Here is a 23,119-nt window from a genome sequence, read left to right on the forward strand (position 1 = left end):
TCACATCAAAAGAGAGGCATGGAGGGGCTTATGGAGGTGATCAGAGGAGCATTTTCTCATGACAGAAGGCTGGAATTCTTGTCTTGCACAGTAAAACAGACTGAAAGAGGAGACAATTGCAGTCTGTAAGGCATCCAGGAACTAACTACCATGAGAGGAAAATAACTATTTAATTTTGTAGAGATATTTAGATAAGGATACTATGTGAAAACTTGCCACAATCACATCCATCCTGTAAACTAGAAGAAGAATTCCAGTTATTAGGAGGATGAAGCTGGGGAACTCTCTTCCCAAAAATCATATTTTACAAAAAGGAAAATGAGCCCCAAAAAATTAAGCCCTCATTTTCATACATAAGTTTTGTGTCAGAGAAGGGAATCAGATACTGTAGACTTAAATGCCAGGCCAGGTTCCCTAAAACAAAATCAATATTCTTATTATTGAGGGTCAAATGTGTTGAAAAGATGGTTTGCTGGGCCAAATTTTGCAATCCAATGTAGGTGAAGTGAGAAAAGAAAACTAATGTGAGAAAACAGACTAGATTTTTATAATATTAATAAACAGTTAATAAATAATAAATAAATTGTTAGTGGTAAATCAGTACCACTAACCTTTGGAGTGATTAAAAAAATACTTTCCTTTGAGGAAAATATTTACATTTCTGACACAGAGCAATACCTTAGGATGCTACAGAATTAATCAAGATTTTTTGGCCAGTCTTTTCCTTCTTTTGCATGGCAAGAAAAACAATTTATTGATAACTTAGTGTATATGTTCTTCTGGGTTGGTTTTTTTTTCCTATTAATTTTTGGAATTATCAATACAGTCACGTCCTCAGGGAAAAACATCCATGATTGTAAAGTTCAGTTATAAACAAACAGACTTAGGCACTTCTCTTTCTTCTGAACTCCTTTTGATTTGGGATTATCACCTGAGTGTAATTTTTTCCCTCACAGAGTGCTTGTCCATATGTAGACCTGCATTTTTACTTCTCAGTGCCAGAAGAGATCAATGAGGATTTCTATTCTAGGATTCCCGAGGGTGTTTCCCTTATCAGTTTCATTGCCATGCCTATTTTATGTCAAGCCCTATACACTACTTGTTTAGTCAGATTTCTCTAAACCCTAATTCCAATACCAAACTCCCACATTTATCCTTTTCCAGTTAATCCTCAGATGTTCAGTGTATGCAAATAGAGAGATGCATTTGCTATTCAGAAGTAAAAGTGGTGTTTGTTTGGTTCCTCAGGTCCCCATTGCCTCTCCCCACCCTGGGAACAGGGACTGTGTTCCTGCTGTGAACATGTTGTCACCATCTCCAGCAGGGAAACGGTGACACAGGGTCACGCACTCTCCTCACTGTTCCCTCGTGCTCACAAGGATGTGCATCGCCTGTCTTGGGACCCTGGATTCCCAAACAGTATTAAAAATGCAGTCCCAATCTTCTTTTCCCCTTGGCCTTACATGAGGCAGAATCTCCCACAGTTTTGCGTAGCCCTACTTTGTAAAATGTCACCGTTCTTCTTAGTTTCTGATCCACACTCGAGTTAGAAAGTCACTTTTGGTAAGAGCAAGTGACTCAGTGCTCTCATCTTGAGCTCCTACAAATGGAACCAGGGGGTGCACTCAATTTATCCACTCAACAACATGGTGCACAATACTTGAAAGAGAAGCAGGAGGACATGCAGGAATCTTCTACAGGAAAGGCTGAACACACCCACACTATTTACATTCCTGCTTCTCTGCAGGCATTCCTCTTCTCTGGCAATTTCTTTCAGCAACATTTCCTTCTTTTCACAGTAGCTTGGCCTGAATTATGCCATCTTACCACCATTTCTCTGTTGTTTCAAACAACAAAACACTTCATTTTCCCCTTTTCCAGGAAAATTGAAAGACCAGTTGCTCACATTCTGTCAGTGGGATTGGAATGGAAATTCCCCAACACAATGCAGTCTTAAGGAAAGATATGCAGGGATGCAGAGGTAAGAGTTATTCCTTTCTTGAGAGTTGATGTGTTCTCCTGTCTCCCTAGGGAGAGACATGTTACAACTGCTCTCTCTCTCTACTTGTCTATTAAAGTGCTGCCATTAACACCCAAATATTTTGCCTCATCACCTGTGAACTCCAAAGAGTTAATAACCACAGCAGCTTAGCAGAGAAAAGCAGCTGAGAAGAAATACATCAGTAAAATTTAAAGGCTCATTTAATTGGTGTTGGCCATGGAAACATTCCTGTATGACTTTCACAGCACCTCCCTGCATCACTGTAAGTGTACATAATTTACGTACATTTCTGCCTAAATATCTTTGGAGAGCTGGGGCAGAAAGGTTTAAGTATGTCTTGCAGTAAGTTCTTAGGTGATTTGGGGCATTTCCTGACACAACAATGCTGAACTTGAACTTTCCAAATCAACACGTGGCACTGTCAGAGCATCTTTGCACGCTGTGTGTCCCAGCACATGACAGAAGCCACTGGGAACTGCTTAGGGCCTCCCATGCAGAATCTGGAGCATCTTCTAGAGAAACAGACTGCACTGGGAGGTACAGTACTTGTGTGCATGTGATGGCAGGAGGGACAGCCGGAGCCTCTTGCCAAGGCACAGAGGTGAGGGAGAGCCCCACAGCCCCTGCTGGCCCCTGGGTCCCACAAGCTGTGAAGGCACCAGGGTGTTGTTCTCACAAGTGCACTGTGCAGGTGTGGAGGCAAATTTCACCTCTCTGCCTGCAAAACCCAGTGTGATGCTGGTGCAGTGCCACAGAGGTAGAGCTCCACTTCTCAGCTTGAACTGAGAATTAAATGCTGTGCTGGGAGTTGCCACTGGGCTTGCTGAGCTGTCACTCTTCAAAGGGCTTGGTTGTGTAAGCGGACCAAGGGAATCACTAAACCACAGACAATGAAAACAATTTTAAATGAGAGACTAAATGAAAAGAAAAAAGTTGTCAAAATGTCAAGGTTAATGTTTTCATAAAACTAACCTGGGAATGGCTAGACAGTATGAGTGTAAACCTTAATTAAAAGTTTTGAAGTGTGAATACAAAACTAACTTCAGTCTAGACAGTCGATAAATCTATCTTCCTTAATGAAATACTGCTCCTTTTGGTATTTCTGGTCAATTTTCATCCTTGCAACTATGAGTAACATTAACACTCGGATCCCTGTCTATCAAAACCAGAGGAGCCATGCAGAACAGGACCACAGCCTTCTACATGGATCCAGCTCCACGTCCTGCTGCACCCCTGGCTGGGCCAGTGGTTCTGCCCCCAGCCTGGCTGCAGCTCTGGGATGGGCAGCAGCCTCTGAACACACACGGCAAGCCGGGGAGTGATACATCTCTGTCCCCACCCCTTCACTGGACCACGATGGTTTCTGCAGAGGATGTCAGAAGCAGTTTCCTCTGTCTGCAGAGCATCCAGCTCTGCCTGGGATCTTGAGACAGCCTGGAGGAAAAGCACTTCCATGTCTTACAGCCTGGCACTGCTATTTGGACAGCCAGAGAGGGCAGAAATGGAGTCTGCAGTGCCGCGAGAAAGCCTGACCCCAGCATGTCTCCAGCAGATTTTAAGAGATCATTCTGAAGAGCTCTGGCATCTTTTTTCTTGCATTTTGTTAGTGGGCATCATCATCCAGAGGTAGAATTCCCTATAAATTATCTTTCAGTGTTCTTGGAATAAAATTGATTTTTAATTGATTTTAAGAAAGGAAAGAAAAATGGTGAAACTCCCCATGATCTCAAATTGTTTGGTTATTACTGGCTTAGTGCATACCAAAATTTTATATACTGTACCTCCTGGTGAATTTTATATGGAATGTATGTGCTATCTGAAGACACACAGGGCAGTTGTTCTTTCTTTCTTCTTTCCTTTCAATTGTTCATATTACTTTTGTGCACAAGCAGAGTTTGGTTAAATTATCAAGACTTTAGTGGAATCACCACACTTTTTCTTAGACACTCAAACCTCTCTTAGCCCATTTTTCTTCATCTTTCTATCATTCATCAATTTTATCATTGCTTTCTTTAAACAAAAATTCATATTTTGTGACCAATGAGTTATCTTTTTTAAAAATACACCTTATTCAGACACAGTTTGCAGCCTGTGCTGCCAGTGCACTGCAGCTTCCCTCAGGGCAGGATCTGGCCTTGCACTGTGATAAAAAACAACAGAAAAAGGTGCAGGGACAATCAGCATGTTGATAACAAAGATCAAAATCACTAGCCCTGCCATCTGCTCCACCTTACAGTCTTAAACTTGCACTGAAATTTGCCTTCGTTTGTTGGACTCTACCCCAGCATGAACTCCATAGCTGGACTCCTAGTAAGTCCATTAACATCATCTTAGCACATGAATAACAGAATGCTAAACAAGTATTATGGCTCTGTAACAAGATAAGGATATTGGAATCTTACATCAAAACAATTTTGTTAGGGGGCCATAATATTAATTCAGCATTCTGTTATTCATAGTGCTGAAACAAGGCTGTTTCACATGGTCCAATCCACAGGGAGCAAACACAACCAGTACTTCAGCTACCCATGAGCAAATATGGTTCTGGATATTTAGTGAGAATAAGTATAACAAGGAAGGCAGCACTTTTCTTCAGGAAGGTCTCCAATCAAACAGATTAGATCAGAAGCTCCTGTCTTTTCTATACACAAAAGACAATCTGAAGTTTAATTTCATTTTTGTAAGACAAAACAAGAAAATTATCATAGCATATAAAGCCATGAGCATATTGCAAATATTCCAACAGAAGAAAAGCAAAAGCTAAGAGTCAGATACTCCAGATGAATGTCAAAATCTTTTTACTTACGTGTAGATCGCAAATTGCCAAAGCTACTCCAATTAAAACAATGTAAGATCTTACTTTCTTCCCAAAGAGATTTCAACACAAGCCTTTTTTTTCTCCAGTACATAAAATAATGGATTTAATGCGAGTAAATCCTTTCTGCCTTTTCTCAGTTACTAGCGAGGAATCTCAGACATGAAACAATGTGTGACAGAAGAGTAGAGAAAAATAATAATCTAAGTCTACAGGAGATATGTCCTAGTAAATCAGCACTGAATGCTCCCAGGGCTGCTGCCTGCATTCATGGTTTTCTTTTATTTATGGTATTTTGTTAAACTGAAACCTGATGATGTTTTTTAATGAAAACCTTTCCTCAAAAAGCTTTTTTTCTTCCTTCTGGCATTATGGATTTTTTTTTCTAATAAAGGTAACTATATGCTTTTCTTAGCTCTGATGGCAAATCTTTAACTATATAATCTGCCTGGATCTGCAGAGTTCAAAATTTTACCTCTGCCATTGAGACAAATTTCTGAAGAAAGAGGTTTAGAAATTCAGAGGTGTCTGTGAAGGTGACCTACTCTAGTCTAAGTACACTGGTTCAGGCAAGAGCAGTCTCAGAACTATAGAAATATCAGTAGTTCTTAGAAATTTTGGTCTGGTCAGAAGAAAACAAGATGGAGAGCCTGTACTCCAGTGTGGGACAAGCAACTAAATGTACATGCATGTACAGTTTTGGGCAGGAGACAACCTGGAGGGATACAGTCACTGCTTAGTTGCCCTTGGCATGGGGTTGTAGCTCATCCTAGAGAGGAGACTCAAGCACTGATAAGGAAGATCACCACTCCAGGCGTCGGAAGCAGAGGAGATCCCCAGTGCCTGACAGTGCTATTGCAGTGGATGCTCTGCCACCATGTGCAGCAGGACAGATTTCAGGCCCTGCCCCAGCACCCCCATCCCCAAGGCTGTCAGTTTAACAATGGGCTTCAGCCGCTGAAGGCAACTGCAGCTTCCTCAGGAGCTGCTGCTGCAGTAGCACCAGAAAGCAGCACTTTGGACCCAACCTAGTGGGAGCTTGGCTCCCTTGCCAGGAGTGGGAGTGGCAGAGCACTAAAAGACCACTGACACCTGGGGTACTGGAAGCTCCTGACTCCCCATCATTGACACCCCCGCCCCGCAGGACCTGGACACAGAGGTGTCATCAGCTCAGCTTCTGGGAATCGAACATACACAAAGCCATCTCCAGACCTGCCCTGGGGTGTGGGCAGGAACCAGTGTCACCCTCCTGAGGCGGTGGCAAGCCAGCAAGCGAGGGAAAGTGCTGGGGAGCTGCCCCTGGTGCAGCCTGACGCAGGGCAAGGCTCACAAGAGATGCCCCAGCCCACCTGTGCCTCCTGGCACAGCTGAGGCAAGCAGGGCTGTTTCACCATGTTCAGCTTCCTGCCATCCAAAAACCTCCTGTGCTGAGACCCGGCCTGGGATACGTGATCACTTGTTGGACAGAGTTTTGCATTTGGTTTTACTAAGAATCGCTTGGCTTGGGAGAATTTATACTTGGATATTAGAGAGACATAAACAGCCATAAAAATTCGAGCTCTGCTTGTACAAATGATCCACTGATGTGTGTTAAATGCACTCCATTGCTGCACTGAAGTCAATTTGCAATTGATCATATTGCATTTCTAGTGTCAGCAGATATGAAAACATGTCATTTACCAATGCTTAATGAACCTCTATGCTGACAAGACATAAATAACAATAAGCAGCTCTCCAGTTAAGGAGGTTAACCAGCAAAGTACTCAGTGAAAACATTAAAGAGGTAATCATCTGGCAATTGCTGTATACTTGGAGCAGCTGCCCTCAAGGATGAATAAACCTATGCAAAGGACCATTACAAGAAAAAAAGAGGAAAAAAAAAAGGGGGGGCAATTAACTCCATGTTAGAAGCTGAAAAATTCTATCTGAATGAAAAAAAAACAAGTAATTGCCTTTCTGGATTGCACTTGTAATCTTTTCCACAAGTAGTTGAAGTAATCTGCTTAACGGGGCTCTTTGACCAACTTTTTCCTTTGGAAAGGAAAAGGCAAAACAGCAAGTTGCTCCATCATTGTTCTTTTTTATTCTTCCTGGTAATGCTGCTCCCTTCTTCTTTCTTTTTTGAACCTTTGCATTTCTTTCATAGGTATTTTGATCCTATTTCTTTTTTTTTTTTAGGACAAAGCTTTCAGTTTCCTATAAAGTTAAAAGAACACAATAAAAAGGAACATTAGCAGTGCTTAGAAACCTTTTATGAAAGTAAAACACAGCAGATTAAACTTTGCTTTGTAGTTAATGGAGCAATTTAACAGTAGCTACATTCACCACTGGACTGAACAGAAATTTCAAGTTCAATTCAGATTTTAAGTAGATGCAAATGGTGTTTATATTTCATCTACGAAGTCCAAGGCAGCAAGAATTTTCTGAGCAACCAAAGGAGTCCCAAAGGTTTTAACCTCTCATGGCTCAGATATACCCACTGCTCACAGGTCAAGGTACACACAATACCGAACAAACAAACAAAAAAAAGCAGTCATATATTGCTATTAAATGCAGCTCTGAAGGCCAACCACACCCCCCCTGCCAGGGGGGATGGAGTTGGATGACCTTTAAGGTCCCTTCCAACCCTACCCATTCTATGACCCTTAACAGCAGCAGGTCAGCTGGCTTTGGCAGTGCATCATTCTGAACCTGCACCTCACAACCTGCTTTAGAAAACCGCCCGGTGGTCACGTTATAAACAATTACCCGAGGCAAAAGGAACGCTCTAGTGGAGATGAACGGAGAAAGGGAATCTTCCCTTCCTGAAGAGGTGTTCAGAGATGGCAGAGACAGTAAGGAAGGTGATGCTTTTTGCATATTCAGTAATGACTGACTATCCTAGTGACAAAAATTCCCTGATATTTCAGTGCTAATGTAATTCTAGCTGTGCAAAATCACCACATGTATGAGACAGGAAAAGGGGGTTGTACATCAGAAGAAAAGCAATTAGCAGGAAATTGCCTGTGCTCTTGTATGGCCTTTGTCATAAATGCTATCAGGTACCACACAAATCCTTCTCATTTCAGGCGTAGTCTCCAGCAAAAACAGCCATCACACAGTCCCAATCCTCCTCTCTCCTGCATGCATCCTATCCTATTTCAATGCAAATATGTTGCCCTTGTTGTCATCCACTCTCATGTCACATTTTTCATCAGTAAATGTAAAAGTAAGTGTCAGGCCAAAGGAGGTCACTTCATTAACTCCATTTTGCATCTTCAGAAAGTGGGGAATGGGAGATGTACCTTCTGACATATAGGCCCTAGTACTCCCAAGTGTGCTCAGAGGAGCTTGTCTGCTTTTCCCTGTAGTTACTGACAGTGTCCACAAAAAGTTGCATTGGTTTGCATCTAGTTGCATCTTTCAACATGCAGATGCCAGTTTTTCACACACAATTAAAGTGAAAATCTTCAAAAATTGAGTAGAAACTCAAACCATTAGCATGGCTATTTTTAAACTTCCTCCTTTTTTTTTAAGCATTCTGATCACTCCTTGATGGCCAAGTTCCAAACCCCAAGTGCCAAACACAAGATATTAGGGACACCAAACAGAGATTTCAAACACCATGTACACATTAACTGTTGGTGATGAAAATCAGGAAGGGTATTTGCAGAAACTTTTCTCAAAGGGTGTCAAAACGTGCTGAAGAAGGCAGTATGCAATAAAGCAAGATGTCACAGAAGTCTTGATTTCCACTGCCAACAGTTAAATGGAACCCAGCTGCTGTTTGGCCAACTACAGTTTGAACCAAATGTGAAGGAAAATGGAATTGCAATCAATAACACAATCTTAATACTAAATTAAATATATCCTTCACATCAAGCACAGTTATACACAAATAACTCAGGAGCATTCTGTGTCACACAGCAATACTCTAAAAATACATTTGCTTTCAGATGGGATTATGGATGGCCGAGCCGTTTCTTCATAACTCACACCTGAACTTAGAGGCTTCACCCAGTACTGTAAGCTCTAATCAAATTAAAAATTTGCTCCCAGGTGTGATTATATCTCAACCTCATAGAGATATGTTACTATTCTTGCTGCTTTGTGGAGAGAGAGAGAGACAAAAAAAAGCTTTATGTAACTCTGTGTTTGATTTTTCAGAAATTAAATAAAAGAGGAGGTTTCGTTTGCACTGAAGGATGAGATTTCCCTCTGGATTTGCTGCCCTCTAGATATCTTTCAGTATAAAACTGCTGTGTTTTTTAAATGGATTTTGCAATAATCTGCTTTAGCTGAGGATGCAGTGGGGAGGGGGTGAATGAGTACAAATGCAGGGAAGAAGCGGTGTTTGAAGAGTTTATCAAGATGTTTTTTACAAAGATAAGGTGTTTTCAGATGATGACAGTTGTCCAAAGGAAGGGGGCAGTTATATGTGTCCTTGGGGAAGGCAAACCAGTGCTAAAGCGCTGAGTGGTGGCTGTTATGGGACAATGTGCTCCATTTGCTCTGCAGAGGGAGCAGCGAGATTATCACACACCGTTCCCACATACTGCTCCACCAATGAGTGTTAGTGCTGGTGTGAGAAAACCGATGTGGGGGAGGATTTCTTCCCCCAAACTCCCTCGCTATGTGTCTCTTGGATAATACAGCACTGCAAAGCTTTCCTCGGAGATGCCAAGCTCTGGGTTGGGAGTGCCACTTCACACATTCCAAATCTGTTTGATTTTCTCTGCAGCAGAGAATAAAAATATTTCAGAGACTTTAGCAGAACCTTTTTTGCTAGATTCTGTGTTTCTAGGCCTGCAGTAGTTCTGATCCTTCTGTTAGGGATCTCAGCAGAGGGATATGTGCAAGGAAAAAGACACATAGTACAGCAGGAGTCTAAGAAAAAAATGTCATACAAAACGAGAGCAGTACTGTTGACTCATTATCAGATAATACTAGTAAAATGAGGATTAGGTAAGCAGGGAAGCCTATTAGTAAAAGATAACCATAAATAAATTCTTCAGTTTGTTCAAGGTAATTAGGGAAAAGATGCTGTTCATATTACCTAGAGCAAAAAGATTTCTAAATGTCTCTCCAAATGAGATGAGACAAATAAATTGCTTCAATTATCTCTCTATGTCTTAACCAGGGTGTTTACTTTGGGAGAGGATTTTTTGGGAAAAACAGAAACGCTTTATCATTAGATGGAGAAAAGAACCACTTAATTACTTGATAGAGAAAATAAGGCTAGACTTTTGGAAACCCAAACCTTTGTGCAGGTATCCTACTACAGCTTTCAAGTAGTTCGGTTCATATACAAATATTTGTATAGGCTTCCACCCAGGCAAAATCCTGTAAAAATAAAAAAGTACTTCTTTTTCTCAGCCTAGACATAAATATTCTTATTGGTCCCAAAGAAACAACCATTGCAGAAAGCACTGTTTGCATTTCAGTGTCTGCAGGATCAGACCCTGTGATCTGACACCTTGACAAAATTATAAGTTGGCATGTACAAAGCACCATTCATCAAGGGAAACTAAGGGAAAAACCAGTTATTAACTCTCAAGGTCAGTGTAGGGTGATCAATATTATTAATTGCATGTGGGTAAGTTGAGACAGCAGTTCAGCACTTCAGCAACTATCTGAGATACAAGTATTAAATACTAACAGTATTCAATTATGGGTGGTTAAGAAAAGAAGCTCCCTATTCTACTCACCTTTTGCAGGTGAAAGTAGAGTTCCTGCAGACTACAGTACAGCTGGATACCTTCAACCCTGTGCTCAGACCAAGTGTGTGTGGGTGTCACACAGGTGACATTTTGTTTGTCTTGTCTTTCTTTATACTGGAAACACAATCCTCCAACTAGCACAGAAAGCCCTGCCTTGGTGACATTTCCGACTTTACCATAGGGTAAAAATTCCCAAGTCCACCCAGACAGCCTGTTACCAAGAGATTGCAGCATGGCTTTATCTGTGTTGGAACAGGAATCAGCACACACATATAAGAATATGAATTTGGGGAAGAGCAGAGTGCTGCAAGCAGATGTGCTTGCTTACACAGCACACAGTACCACAGATATTTCCGCCCACAGTCCTACCAATTAGTCAGAAAAAATCCCTGCTGATTTACCTGACTTTATCATATACAAAATCCTAAATCCGGGTTTCATTTAACTGTTCAATGTCGTTTCTAAATCCTATTCAAGATGGCAAGAAAACATAAATTCCTATTTTTTAAATGCATGAATATTTTAACTTCTACAATTTCACCATAACTGAAGTGTTATTCCTATCCCGTTGTCACCGCTTCAGCTGATTTATCATTCCAATTTATCTTATTTGATCACTCTGTTCCCAGGCACTGACTTCTGTGGCTAAATACCTGTTATGGACACTCACTCACCCCATGGTTTTGGGGAATGGGAAGGATCCTGAACCTGTTCCCTATACTTGGTTAACCTGGGCCAGCCAAGAGCAGACAAACTCCCAAACAAAAATAATTTGTATTAACATTTGTAAGAGTCCTCAAAAATATCAAACACTTTTTTAAGTCCTTGGCCAGAATGGCCAGACCTTGGCTGTTCTCATTGAAACTGCTGGGAAGAAAGAATAAGCACTACAAGGTTGTTAGTCATACCACTTGCTGCTTGCCTGAAAAGGCCTAATTTACTATGGTGATAAGCAGAGATGAAGAACCTGAACAGAATAAAAGTCTTGCTCTTGCTTTGGACCAGAATCTCAGGTGGATATTAGTATTTATAAATTCGAAGACTGCCACTGGTTCAGAGCTAAATTTCAGGCATTCATCCAAATTAAACCCAAAGCTTAAACCTTTTGACATGAGCATTGCTCTCCACCAAGCATTTGTGTAATTAATATATCTTTTTTTTAAAAACCTTAAAAAACCCCAACAACCCACAATTCAAAACTGTATCAAATGAGCTGTAAAAGTACAGAGAAAAGGAGGCATCCAGTGAGAGCCCAGAAGCCATAGCTCTGACTTACATAAGCAAAGGACAAGAAGTGTCTTCTATACAGGAGAGTTTCTTTTCCTGTCATGATCCGAACTAATAGTGAAGGTGGTTTTGCTAGTCAGATGAATTCCAAAAGAGGGACATTTTCTATGACAGCATTAGCCAACCCCAATGTGCACGGGACCATCATTTTCCTCCAATCCCACTGCCAACATCAGCTGTTCTTCCCATCATCCTAACCCAAGTGAAATCTCTCCTTCCAGCAAATAACACCTGCTGAGGCACCTGCTGCCCCGAGGCAGGATGACTGATTGGTGAGGTTGCCTAAGCTTTGTACTGATGTAGTAAAACTGTGACAGCATCTGGAGGAGCAAAGAGAGGGCAAAAATCAACTCAAATGATTACAAGAAGCATTAAAAGAGGATGTGAAGATAGAGGTCCTCGATTTCTGGTTATTTCAATAAAACTCTGCCTATGAAAATTTGCAAGTAAGAGATACTGGTGCTGGTTCAAAGAAAGAAAGAAGTATAGAGGGCTGAGCTGAGGGAGGCACACTCATGGAGGAATTCACTTGAAGTATCACACTTTCAATTACATTGCAAAACCTGCTTAAGTTATCTCCCACTTCAGTTTGTCAAAACTATCCCTGTTGCCTTCCTCTGGGCATTTGCCATCAGCAGCTTCTCTGGAATGCAATACCCTCCCAGGTGGTCCCCCAAAGAACACTGGATACTATTCATCCAGCAAAATAATCTCTGCTCTGTTCCAAGCTCCAGGTCATGACAATTAGAGACAGGGAACACAGCTGGGTCCATCACTAGGTGTGGCTGACCACGGAGTGCCAGGGCCTCTCCCAAGAGCACATGGCATCCAACAGGAGACGATTCCTCAAATGGACACGAGCTCAGCAACTTGCTGGCCCCATTGGAGTGGCACTCACTTCTGGGCTCATGCTGCAGTCATACCCTATCAACCTAGCAGATCAAGCACTGATGGCGTTGCAGTTTGTTTGCACAAAGCAAACCTTGGTAATGGGTTTGGGCAGCACTCCTGACTGCAGCACCCAGCATGGGTGAAGAGAAAACTGGAGTGTGTAGGTGACTGCTACAGAGAGCCTTGTCTTTGTGGAGAGACGAGACCCAGGAATCTCAGCTCTGTTCCTGTTTTGCCACCAGGCTCCTGTGCAAATCCCCTGCCCATGCTGGACTGCAGCAGCCTGGTACTGTTCCTGGCATCACATGTGTTTTGACCCTCTCTTCATTATGCATTTTAAGGTCATTAAGGATCTTTAGGAACAAGGCATCACATGAAACAGACATCAAATTGTCAGTGTCCTTTTTTTGCTTGATCTTAGAAGTCCAAACAAATACACATGCCCCTCTGCAGGGATCTAAGCATAGAGTAGTGACCATGAGGAAACTGCTCACTGCCAAGATCTGCTTAGCTCTGTCATCCCAATACCTCTATGGACTCTACTTGATATATAAATGTGCACTTTTCCATATATATATATATATATATATATATATATATATATATATATACATGGAAATCAAGAATAAAGAAGTGGGCTCTTTTCAAAGTTTCAGTCATTCACACCACCTAGATACAGATAAAAAGCTAAATCTAATCAAAACAGCTGCAAAATATTAGATTTTGGACAATTACAGAGGCAAAGTAATATTGTTTAATGATATATCAAGTTGACACTATTACCTTCTCACCAGAGCCATCAGCCCACACTGGTGAGAGTTGGATTCTCATTGATGCAAGTAAAATTAATCCCACTGGAATTAACTTAGTCTACACCCTTTGAAGACTTACCTTTTACTTTTCTACAATTACTTCCACTTTCAAATGTCCCCAGGGTGATGAATTGTGGATTTATACAGTCTCTACTGCACTTCTCAGACATTCACTGTTGCTGCACTTTTTTAGTTGTCCCAGTTTTTCCTCTCACATCTCCTTTTAAAACTTTGACCATATAATTCACTTAAGCTTCTAAATGAGATACCTCTATAAAGAGCATCTGGGTCAGCCAGCCTTAATTTGAGAATGTCATTACTCCCACACTAAACTTCTCCCATCAATCCCACAGCAGCCATCATGGTTTGTATGCCTCCCAGAACAACCCAAGTGAAAGTGTGGTCTTTTCATCTTTCAGAAAGAATGCAGATAGGAGGAAGGGGTAAGAAAATGCCACCCAGGTGGTGAAGACTGAAATTGTCCAGGGAAATAGAGTGAGAAACTATGCTCATTTCCACAGATCTTTTGGGCTGAAAGGTGCAAAGTATTATCTGGTGAAGGGAAAAAACAGTAAGCTTTTAGCTTGTGCACAGCTCAGTTCCAACTATCTTTAAGTCAACATCATTTTGCAAAGTTGAGAAACATTCAAGATGCTCCTGAGGTTCAGAATATCATTACTGTGTCTCCCGTAAGGCCTTTCCTGCAGGTAACTGGAGAAAACAGTTTCTGGGTCAGTGGTGTTAAGAGGATTGCATCTGAACTAAAGGTGGGATGCTTTTCACTTTCTAAACCTGAAAGTTAAATAGCTACATGCCCAGTGTCTCTCTGAAGCCAGTTTGATGAAAGGCATTTTCAGAGGGCACTTCTTTTGCTCCTACAGTAGCCATTAAAAATAGGCCAGATACCTTGCTCTCTGGAGTTGCTTACCTACATAGTTAACTCTAAATGTCTCTGGAAGCCAGACCTGTATCTTCAGCCATAAGGGACTGGATGCAGATGGAGGTGAAGGTGCTTCCATCCAGGTGTCTACATGTGAGTGCTGTGTCCAGGCTGCAATCACTGAGAGAGTTTGCTGATACAGTGAGCAGACCCTAGAGAACATTTCAGGCTACCCTCAAGCAGACAACTAGGTTTGACTGTATAAACTGACTGCTGGAGGTGTCTGGTGTGGCCTATAGCTTCCAGGACAGCAAAAGTCCTGTGGTAAATCTTCAGCTCTCTGGGGATGTCCCACTTACTCCAGGCCATCTCAAATGACACCAGACAAGTCAGTTTAAGTAACTGAGCCCCTGATGCTTGGACACCTCTCTGGACAACTCTGGCAGGACTGACCGACCACCATTGACTACAAACCAAGCGCAGACAGCTGTTTCACATGTAGACAACTCCGTGCAGATGCCAGTGTTTGCCTAACTCACATTTAAACCTACCCAGGTTTTACACACTGGTTGGGACACAGCAGCACCATAGCAAAGTGCTTTTCAGCATGTGTGTCCCACTGCTTACTCCCCATTTTCCCAAGGAGGACACGCAGACAGCACAAACAAACCTAGTGTCTCTGGTCACTTTTCACTGGCACTGCAGAAACAGGCTCAAGGACAAACCCTACTCTGGGGGTTCATCAGTGATACTCCATTGATTAAAAAAATTAGGTTAAGTCATTGATATAAAGGAAACAGAACCCGAGCCCTGGACTCCAGCAGAGTCATTAACAAAGCTTAAAGAGTCTCATGATTCCTGCTCTGGCATCATGAGCACAGCCCCCTACAAACTACTGTAAAAGGTCAGGGTCTCCTCCCGAACTGTCTGCTCTGCCCTAATTATAAGCAGAAGAGAAATGTAAGTGTCTCTTCAAATTTCATCAGAAACCATATGGACTTGTATTATCATGGTAATAAAAATAATACATATTTGCTGAGCTCCAGTGGGGCATATAAGCAAAAGCAGCACATTTGGAACAGCATATTTTCTTAACAGCTACACCAGACTGGATGCTCTCAGCTGTGTATCACTGTGGTAAAGCAAATAAGTACTTTGGGTTCAAACTTAGTATCATTCAACTGCCTGTTTATAAAGAAATGATAGGAGATATTTAAAATATGAGTGCAAGGACGGGCTCTTCAATCTCATGAGCCAATCTAGAGTTAAGTGAGTGAATCACTCATCTGCTCTGTGAACTAATAGGAGGAGAAAATCAACTCTGAGAAACCAATTATAGTTCAATACCACCATCCTCCAGGATGTGATCTCAAAGTCAAGTAAGTCTCCAGAAATCAATCTCCGGGACTCGCTGGGAAAGTTCTGCATGCCAGAATAGAGTAAACTTGTTTTCAGAAGATCTAAGTGACATCCAAACAAAAAAGCAAGATGGCAACATAGAATGGTCAACTAGAAGCAGACATATAAAAACCAGGAGGTAAAATTACACTGGTCAGATTAGATTTAGCATTTGAAATTCCAATCAAAGCAGGATAGTGAACAGAATGCAGTATTAACCCCACTACACTACAGTGAAACATGGATTTGGCTACCTACTAAACCTCAAACTGAGAGATTCCTGTCATATTCTCAGGATACCAGTACTCTTTAGAAAAGATGTTGTTGGGCTCCATCATGCACTCTTTATGATCTCCACAAGAAAAAATAATAGTGTCAGATAATAATCTAGAGTGGGCTCAGATGCAGTGTCCTATTTGTGACTGCATCATTTTGTGCTGAACTTGGAGACTGCACTCCCTGGTGGAACACCTCAAAGCAGAAGGGACTTTTAACAGCAAGATTTCAGTACTTATAGTCCCTGAGGTCCTTGAAGTAAGAAGGTCCCTCTGAAAGAGAGAGGCTCTATTTCATCCTCTGTGCCAGAGTTACTATATAAACCACCATGGCCCTTTGCCTGGATTTGAAAGCCCTGGGCATGATTTTCAAAGAGACCAGGCACCTAAAGTTCCAGCTGAACTCAGCAGTTCAGGAAAAACAAACTCACAATAGCTGACCAGACAAAATGATGTGCCTCTTCTGAGAAAAATTTGATTTAATTTTCTTTTAACTTTGGCTTCTCCAAACAAAAAACTATATAATAAATTCTCCTCAACATGAGATTTGAAGTCTCACTCTCCCTTTACAGCTTTTTTGTGAGGAAAAACAACTTGCCCACCAACCTAAGGACCCTTTAGCCATGGGGGAAGGGGACAGGAAGGAAAAAAGTAATCACAAACTGCACAGTTACAATTTGCCTTACTCTGGTAGGATGAGCAGAAAACAGATGTATTTTTCTGCTAGGTGTAGCCCAGCTGAACAGTTACAACTTAGACATCTTAGAGGAGCTCACAAGACATTAATGATAATTAACACAAAGCTTTTCCCCCAGACTGTATCTATAATCTCTATTTCATACTCCATAGTCCTGCAACTGAGAACAATTTTCTTTGTCTTAATGATGAATAAAGTGGTTTTGAGAACTGCCCTGGGCAACCATCACCAAGATCTTATTGTTTTTTCTAGCCCAAAGTACTTTTCGATAAGGGAAGAGATGTCAGAGCTGTCTGCTCTTCTGCTGATGTAGAAATAACAAGATCACTGCATGTTGGTCCAGGTCTCAGACATGAAAACCAGCTCAAAGAAACATTTGCTGATGGCATTGATGTGCAAGTGGTTCAGGTTTTTTGTAGGGTCTTGGTTCTCTTGAGCTTTGACAGTTATGGGTGTTTTCATAAATGGAAAGAAAGGACCCAAACCTACTGACCCTGAAGCGTTAGCGATTCAACTCTGCTGAGGATCTTGCATCTGGAAAAGCCCACAAGCCTGTATATCAGCAAACTGTCACATCAAGCAGCTGAATTACTGTGTGATGACATGAACCACAGCATCCCATGGCATCAGAGAGGGGAGACTTTTCTTGCAGAAAAGAGCATTGGAAAAGCTGAGCAGTGGGACCCTCAGGACTGTTGGGGAGCTGAGTGAATCAGCCATGCTGCTCTGCTCCATGCTGCCACGGCAAAACTGACTTTGCATCTAAATTAGCTAATTTAAAAGTGTCCTGGGCACCTCTGCACCATCCTTTCCTCCCTTATGTGACTGCATAAGAAAACTTAAAGGAAAAGGCAAAATACAGTCTTTCTAAAATCTACAGCCTAGTTTATCATCCATAAATACAGCACTTCTCCAGGCATTTCCTGTCTCATGCTGTTCCCCACAAAATACCCAGTGAAACCCTAGAAGTGTTGTATACTAGAACTTATTACTATGAAAATAATTACACAGAACAGAGAAAAGATAAAACCAGCAGGGTTATTCCAGAAGTCTTTAAACTATTTTTTTGTTATAATTTTTGTTACTATAAATCAGTATTTCCTAATCAGCAGAGCATACTGAGATGGTGAGCTGTACAAGTCTCAAGAATGAGGCGCAGCATCTTGTGCCTTCTAATTAGCTCGGCTGGCATAATTGACTCTGGCTGGGCACCAGAGTTGGTACAGCTGTGAGCTGACAAGGCTGTGAGGAGGCAGGAGCAGGTATAGAAGAAGACGAGCAACAGCAGCATTATACACCTGTGAGAGGGAGGCAGGGAAGGGAAGAGCCTAGGACTGAGGGAAGAATACATAGAAAAAGAGATGAGAAGAAATGGAGACAGGCAAAAACAAATGAGAAAGAAGAAGGTGGTAGTTCTGTTGCCTAAGTGAGCAAAAACCTCTGGTTGAAGTTGATGAAAACCATACATTTGTATTAGTAAGGGTTCTGAACATGAAATACTTGTTAAAGATTTGGTGGTTGGTTGTTTGGGTTTTTTTAAGCTCTTCCACAGAATCCTACTGAAATTTTTTTTCCAGTGATGTTGTCAGTTTGTCAACCTTCACTGACAGCACAGAAGCAGGGAGGTACCTCTGAAGCAGGATGGGGGAACAAAGAACACAATAAGGAGTCCACAAATAGTCCCAATCTGCATAAAATTAAGATAGGAAAAAGCTACATTGTTAAGGGTAAAATTATGGATACTTATGGATCCCCTCTAAGGGAAAAGGTATGGATTTTCCTCTCAGCTCATCCAGAGTATTCATTATAAACATACAGGGTTGTTAAACAATGTTGACATTGACATTGTATTTAATTAATTCATGCATAGCACTGGGAGGGAAAATTAATACATTCCCTCTTGTTTCTTCTTCTGAAATTAGATGCTTTGTCATATTCATTTTCTATTTCGCTATAACCAAATTCATTTTTTTCTTTAAGTAGTACTAGACATGCTTTTAGTGAGTGACAGTGGTAAAAAGCATTCTGCCAGTCAGCTCCTGCCTTTACCTAACAAGTTGGAGGGTCTTAACTTTTTTGTCATATTTTTCTTTCCCCATGAATGACTTCACCACAAAGCTGCTACCTTGGTGCTACCCAAGGAAGAGCTTCCTACCACAGCTGCCACTGATGCTCCTCAGCTCCTAGTTTCTGCCTTCCTGCAGTTCCCCAGAGCAATCTCTCCATCCTCTCTGGGACTTAAAATTTAAAAGCAGTGTGTAAGCTTTCTCAACAGTTGTTCATCTTTTCAGACTCATGAGCCTGACAGACGCACTGAAACTACCTCTGCTAAGCTTTCTCAGAGGCTGGAAACAGGTCACTCATCCCCTCATTGGTTCCTCACCTCCCAGGGCAGCTGAGAGCAGGGCTTGGCATCACGTGGGTGTGATAACACCATTACAGAGCAGGAACAAGTCACAGGCCTGATGCAGCACGGACATGTTAAGGATGGCCAGAGCTCTTTGGACATGCAGCCCCGGCACAGTCTCATCAGCCAAGACATTCCCAGCAGGCTCCCCTCTCTTTGTTTCACAGTATCCTGTATGGCCAAAGGTCCTCTGAGGTTTTTCTAAATTACAGTGGTTCCTTCTTGTTTGCCCATGACAAGCCTGCCCTGGTTGGAGTTAAAACAGATCAATGATGAGGCATGACTCTTTCCTGCAGAAACTTGCTCTCTTTAGCTACTATAATTTTTCTTTTTTTCTTTTCCTACTTTATATTCTGTCTTCAACCAGCTTATAAAACAGAAGTGTATATCTGGGTATAGAGAGTGTGTGCTTCCTCAAATTATCTCAGTCCTGCTTTTAACTCTGGGTACAACTGTTACCTTCCACTTCTCCAGAGAAATAGCTGGTTTTAATTAAAGAAGGCATATTTTTGCTGCAGATCAGCTATTTCATACTAAGCTCCTTCAAACTTTTCAATGTACCATCTGGAGCTGATGATTTGCTGCTTTTAAATTATCGATTTGTTCCAGCTCTTCCTTCTGACATATCTTGATTACCAGAAAAGAGCAAGTCCCAGTAGGTATCGCTCTGATATTCTCTGTGCTGAAGAGTGCTGCAAACAAATCATTCAGATTCTCAGCAATGTCTTTATCTTCTTTAATTTCTGCCTTTAATCTTTGGTGATCTCGTTTCTGAACTACTAGTTAATTATTCTTGCTCTTCTGACTGACAAACCTGAAGCGTTTTTATTTTACAATTTTAGTGTTTTGCAGTCCACCATACTTACTTTTTATTTCCCTTTCATCTCATCTTTACACTAATTAATAAACAACTGTATTGGAAAATTAAGGTTAGATTTTCAGATTTGGAAGGGTTTCCTGACACTCAGTTGTACTGACTTCCTCTTTGCTTGCCCAGTATTACTGTTGTTGGCAACATACATGCCCTCCAGACTCTATTATTGTTCTTAAGTGGAATTCATGGCATCTTCTTCTACTCTTCCCTCAGGAGCTTTCTTGACAAATCCTCTCAACACAGCCAGAACCCAGATGCTCTGAAATTTCAGTCACTTTTTTGTACTTTATTTCTCACTAAGCTACAGGATTATATTACATTAATATGTCTGCTAGAAGTCTCAGATGCAGTCTTGTCTTGAATTCCTTCCTGAATATCGATTAAGAACCAAAAATCAGGTTATCAGGATGTAGGCATCTAGAAAAAACAGCATTTTGATCTGAAATTTCATACTGACTTTTGTCTCTGGCCCAAGCTGGTAAAAAAGGCACCTACCCCCTGTTTTAATACTTTCTAGAGGCAGTAATCGGACAGTAGCTGGCAAACCTGGGGTGTGTAATCCATACCAGTGGTGTTGGAAACTGCTTGTCTGCAATAGTGCAGTGACTAGAGCACTTTCCTCCAGACATGGAAAGGCTGCATGGGAGGGAGGTCAAACCATCATTGCCCATCTCAAACAAAGCACTCGGCCACCTGGAAGGGAACTAGGAGGGAAGAGGACACACTCTTCCACTTGTTGGGATGGGGTTCCTGTCTCAGAAAGAACTGCAAAGCTTCTGGGGTGAAAGGAGGCCAGACGCTATTGCTTGGTTTGGGGCCTCAGAGCAGAGAGGTTTCCTAGGTTTGAGTCAGTGTGCTGATCCTAAGTGCTTTATTTGATCCATAAGCTCAGTGCAAAATGGTCCCTAAAACAAAGCATGTAACTTCCTGTCTGGTGCCTGCTGAGACTCCACTATGTAGGAAGAGCTTATCTTTCTGAGACAGAGATGTGCAGGACCACATTAAAGTTGTGGCCTGAGCCCTGAGCCATTTCCTGCTCACAGTACACTCCTCAGGCCCAAGGAACATCCAGCTCCTGCCTGAAAACTTGACACTTGTTCAGCAGAGTGAGCTGAACTGTACCTCAAGTTCACATGAAAAGCAAAGGAATTTGAACAGGCTTGCTTTGGGCTGGTTATACTTCTTCCTGAATTGCTGTTCTTTAGTATTTTCTTCTGGTTTCCTTCTGCTGACATACCTAAGCATGGCTGGACAGCAGAGTTTCTCCATTGCTTCCCTACCCAGCTTATGCCAAATCATTGCTCATGTACCAAAAGCCCCCACAAAGTGTCAGCTGATCTTTAAATCATTTATTGTTAAGAAAAAAAAAATTAGAATCCTACCACTGGCCACTGAATTGCTGTTCATGATTTTAAAAGACAGGAGAATAAATGCAGCACAACAGACATAATTCTCAAATCCTTATGCCACTGGCCTCCCCAGGGGATCTACTCCAAGGGAGGCTTGGCCATCCTCTCTGTGATGGCTCTTTCCTCACCAGCCACTTCACCTCCACCACTGGCCATGCTCACTTCAGTCACAGAGAGATGGGTTCAATAAACTCAAAATGGCTCATAGCATGATGGTGGCTGCAATTAGGGAGGCCTTGTAACCCACCCAGATACCTGCAGGAAGTTTGCTTTTGGCGTCTCTGCCTGCATGTAGAAAGATCTTATTTTGGTTATACCCATTCAGATAGAAAAGACCTCAGGCTGAAGAATTGGGGAATTAGATTTATATCACGTATAAAAGCCTGGTCACTGCCTGGTTACACATGCAGAAATACTCAGAGACAGAAGCCCTCCTGCAACTTGGGAAAGGCCTTTGATGTTCCCTTCCATTAAATATTCTTCAAGTACCCAGTCTGGTGACTTGATGTTGCTACAGTCGCTCCCAGGGCATCCTCTAACCTGTTCCAGTTCTTGCTGATCTTTTCTGGCCAAATTTGAAGCCTCTGAACCAAATGAGATGAGAGGATGCTACTAAAACAGCAAATCGACAGAAAACGTCACCACAACCATTTGACCTCTTGCTCTGCTGAGACACTCTGGACCGAAAGAAACCCAAATTCCCCTTCGCCACCTCAGATCTTCCCACCCTGAACTACTCGCAGATCTTCGCACTCGCAGGGCCCACAGGTGCCCAGGTGCCGGCGGGAGGCGAGTGCCCGTGTGCCGAGACACGGAGAGGGTGCCCGGGAGCTGCGCCCCGCACTCGCCCCGCACTCGCCCCGCACTCGCCCTCGCCGTGCGGCCGCAGAGCCGCCCCTGCGCTTACCTTTGCCAGGCACGTGTGCGCGGGACGGGCCGCCCCGAGGATGGCGCAGGGAAGCTGGCAGGAAGCTGGCAGGAAGCTGGCAGGGAAGCTGGCAGGGAAGCTGGCAGGGAAGCTGGCAGGGAAGCTGGCGGGTCGCCGAGGAGCCCCCGGAGCGGGCGTGCTGCTCCCCACGCGAGGCAGCGGGCGCCCGGCGAGCGCCTGGCTGGGGCACAGCGCTGCTCAGGCGGTGGCTCCGGTGAGGGCAGTGAGCTGTGAAGCTGCTCCCCGCCTCGGCGTTACCATCTCGCCAGCCACGCAGTCCCGGCGAAAAACATCGCCTTCAAGCACTGCCGTCATCTCCACCGAGGGCGCAGGGCTGGCTGGCTGGGAATGGCATCGCACACCGGACCGCGATGCGCGCCTGGTTAGCACCGACACCTTCTTCTCCCAAAAGAATACGAGGACCCCAAAGAGTAACATGCAACACAGATGGAAAACAGGGAGGACCGCATTGAAAGATGCTTCTGGGTCAGGGCTGTGCCGCTTCCCGGTCCAACAGCACCATCTCCTGGGTAACCTCAGCCGCTCGCTCGGCTGCCGGCGGCCCATCCCCGAGCATCTCCCGGAGAAGAGCCCCCACTGCTTTCTTCTGCCATCAACGAAAGGGTTCAGTTTATTTGCTTTCCTTTCAGGCACTATCAATATTTTTGCAATTTTTTTCTTTCACATCCTATTGCTTGCCTCTCATGAAGTATTACAGATGGATGAGTAAATAAATGATATACCG

At 42.7% G+C, this 23,119-nt stretch overlaps 1 long non-coding RNA gene across 4 annotated transcripts in view; it reads right to left on the minus strand.

Moving 5' to 3' along the window:
- The window catches only part of LOC104686311, a 167,200-nt gene extending 144,322 nt beyond the window's left edge, over positions 1 to 22,878 (minus strand). Inside the window, exon 1 of one of the 4 annotated variants that reach the window (XR_005602020.1) lies at positions 22,354 to 22,878. This is a non-coding gene — a long non-coding RNA (uncharacterized LOC104686311). The remainder of the gene's footprint in view (positions 1 to 22,353) is intronic. The other 3 variants (XR_005602022.1, XR_005602019.1, XR_005602021.1) reach the window with 3 other exon arrangements.
- Between the last annotated feature and the right edge of the window lie 241 nt (positions 22,879 to 23,119).

Source organism: Corvus cornix, chromosome 5 (genome assembly GCF_000738735.6).
Source record: "Corvus cornix cornix isolate S_Up_H32 chromosome 5, ASM73873v5, whole genome shotgun sequence".
Classification (NCBI taxonomy): domain Eukaryota; kingdom Metazoa; phylum Chordata; class Aves; order Passeriformes; family Corvidae; genus Corvus; species Corvus cornix.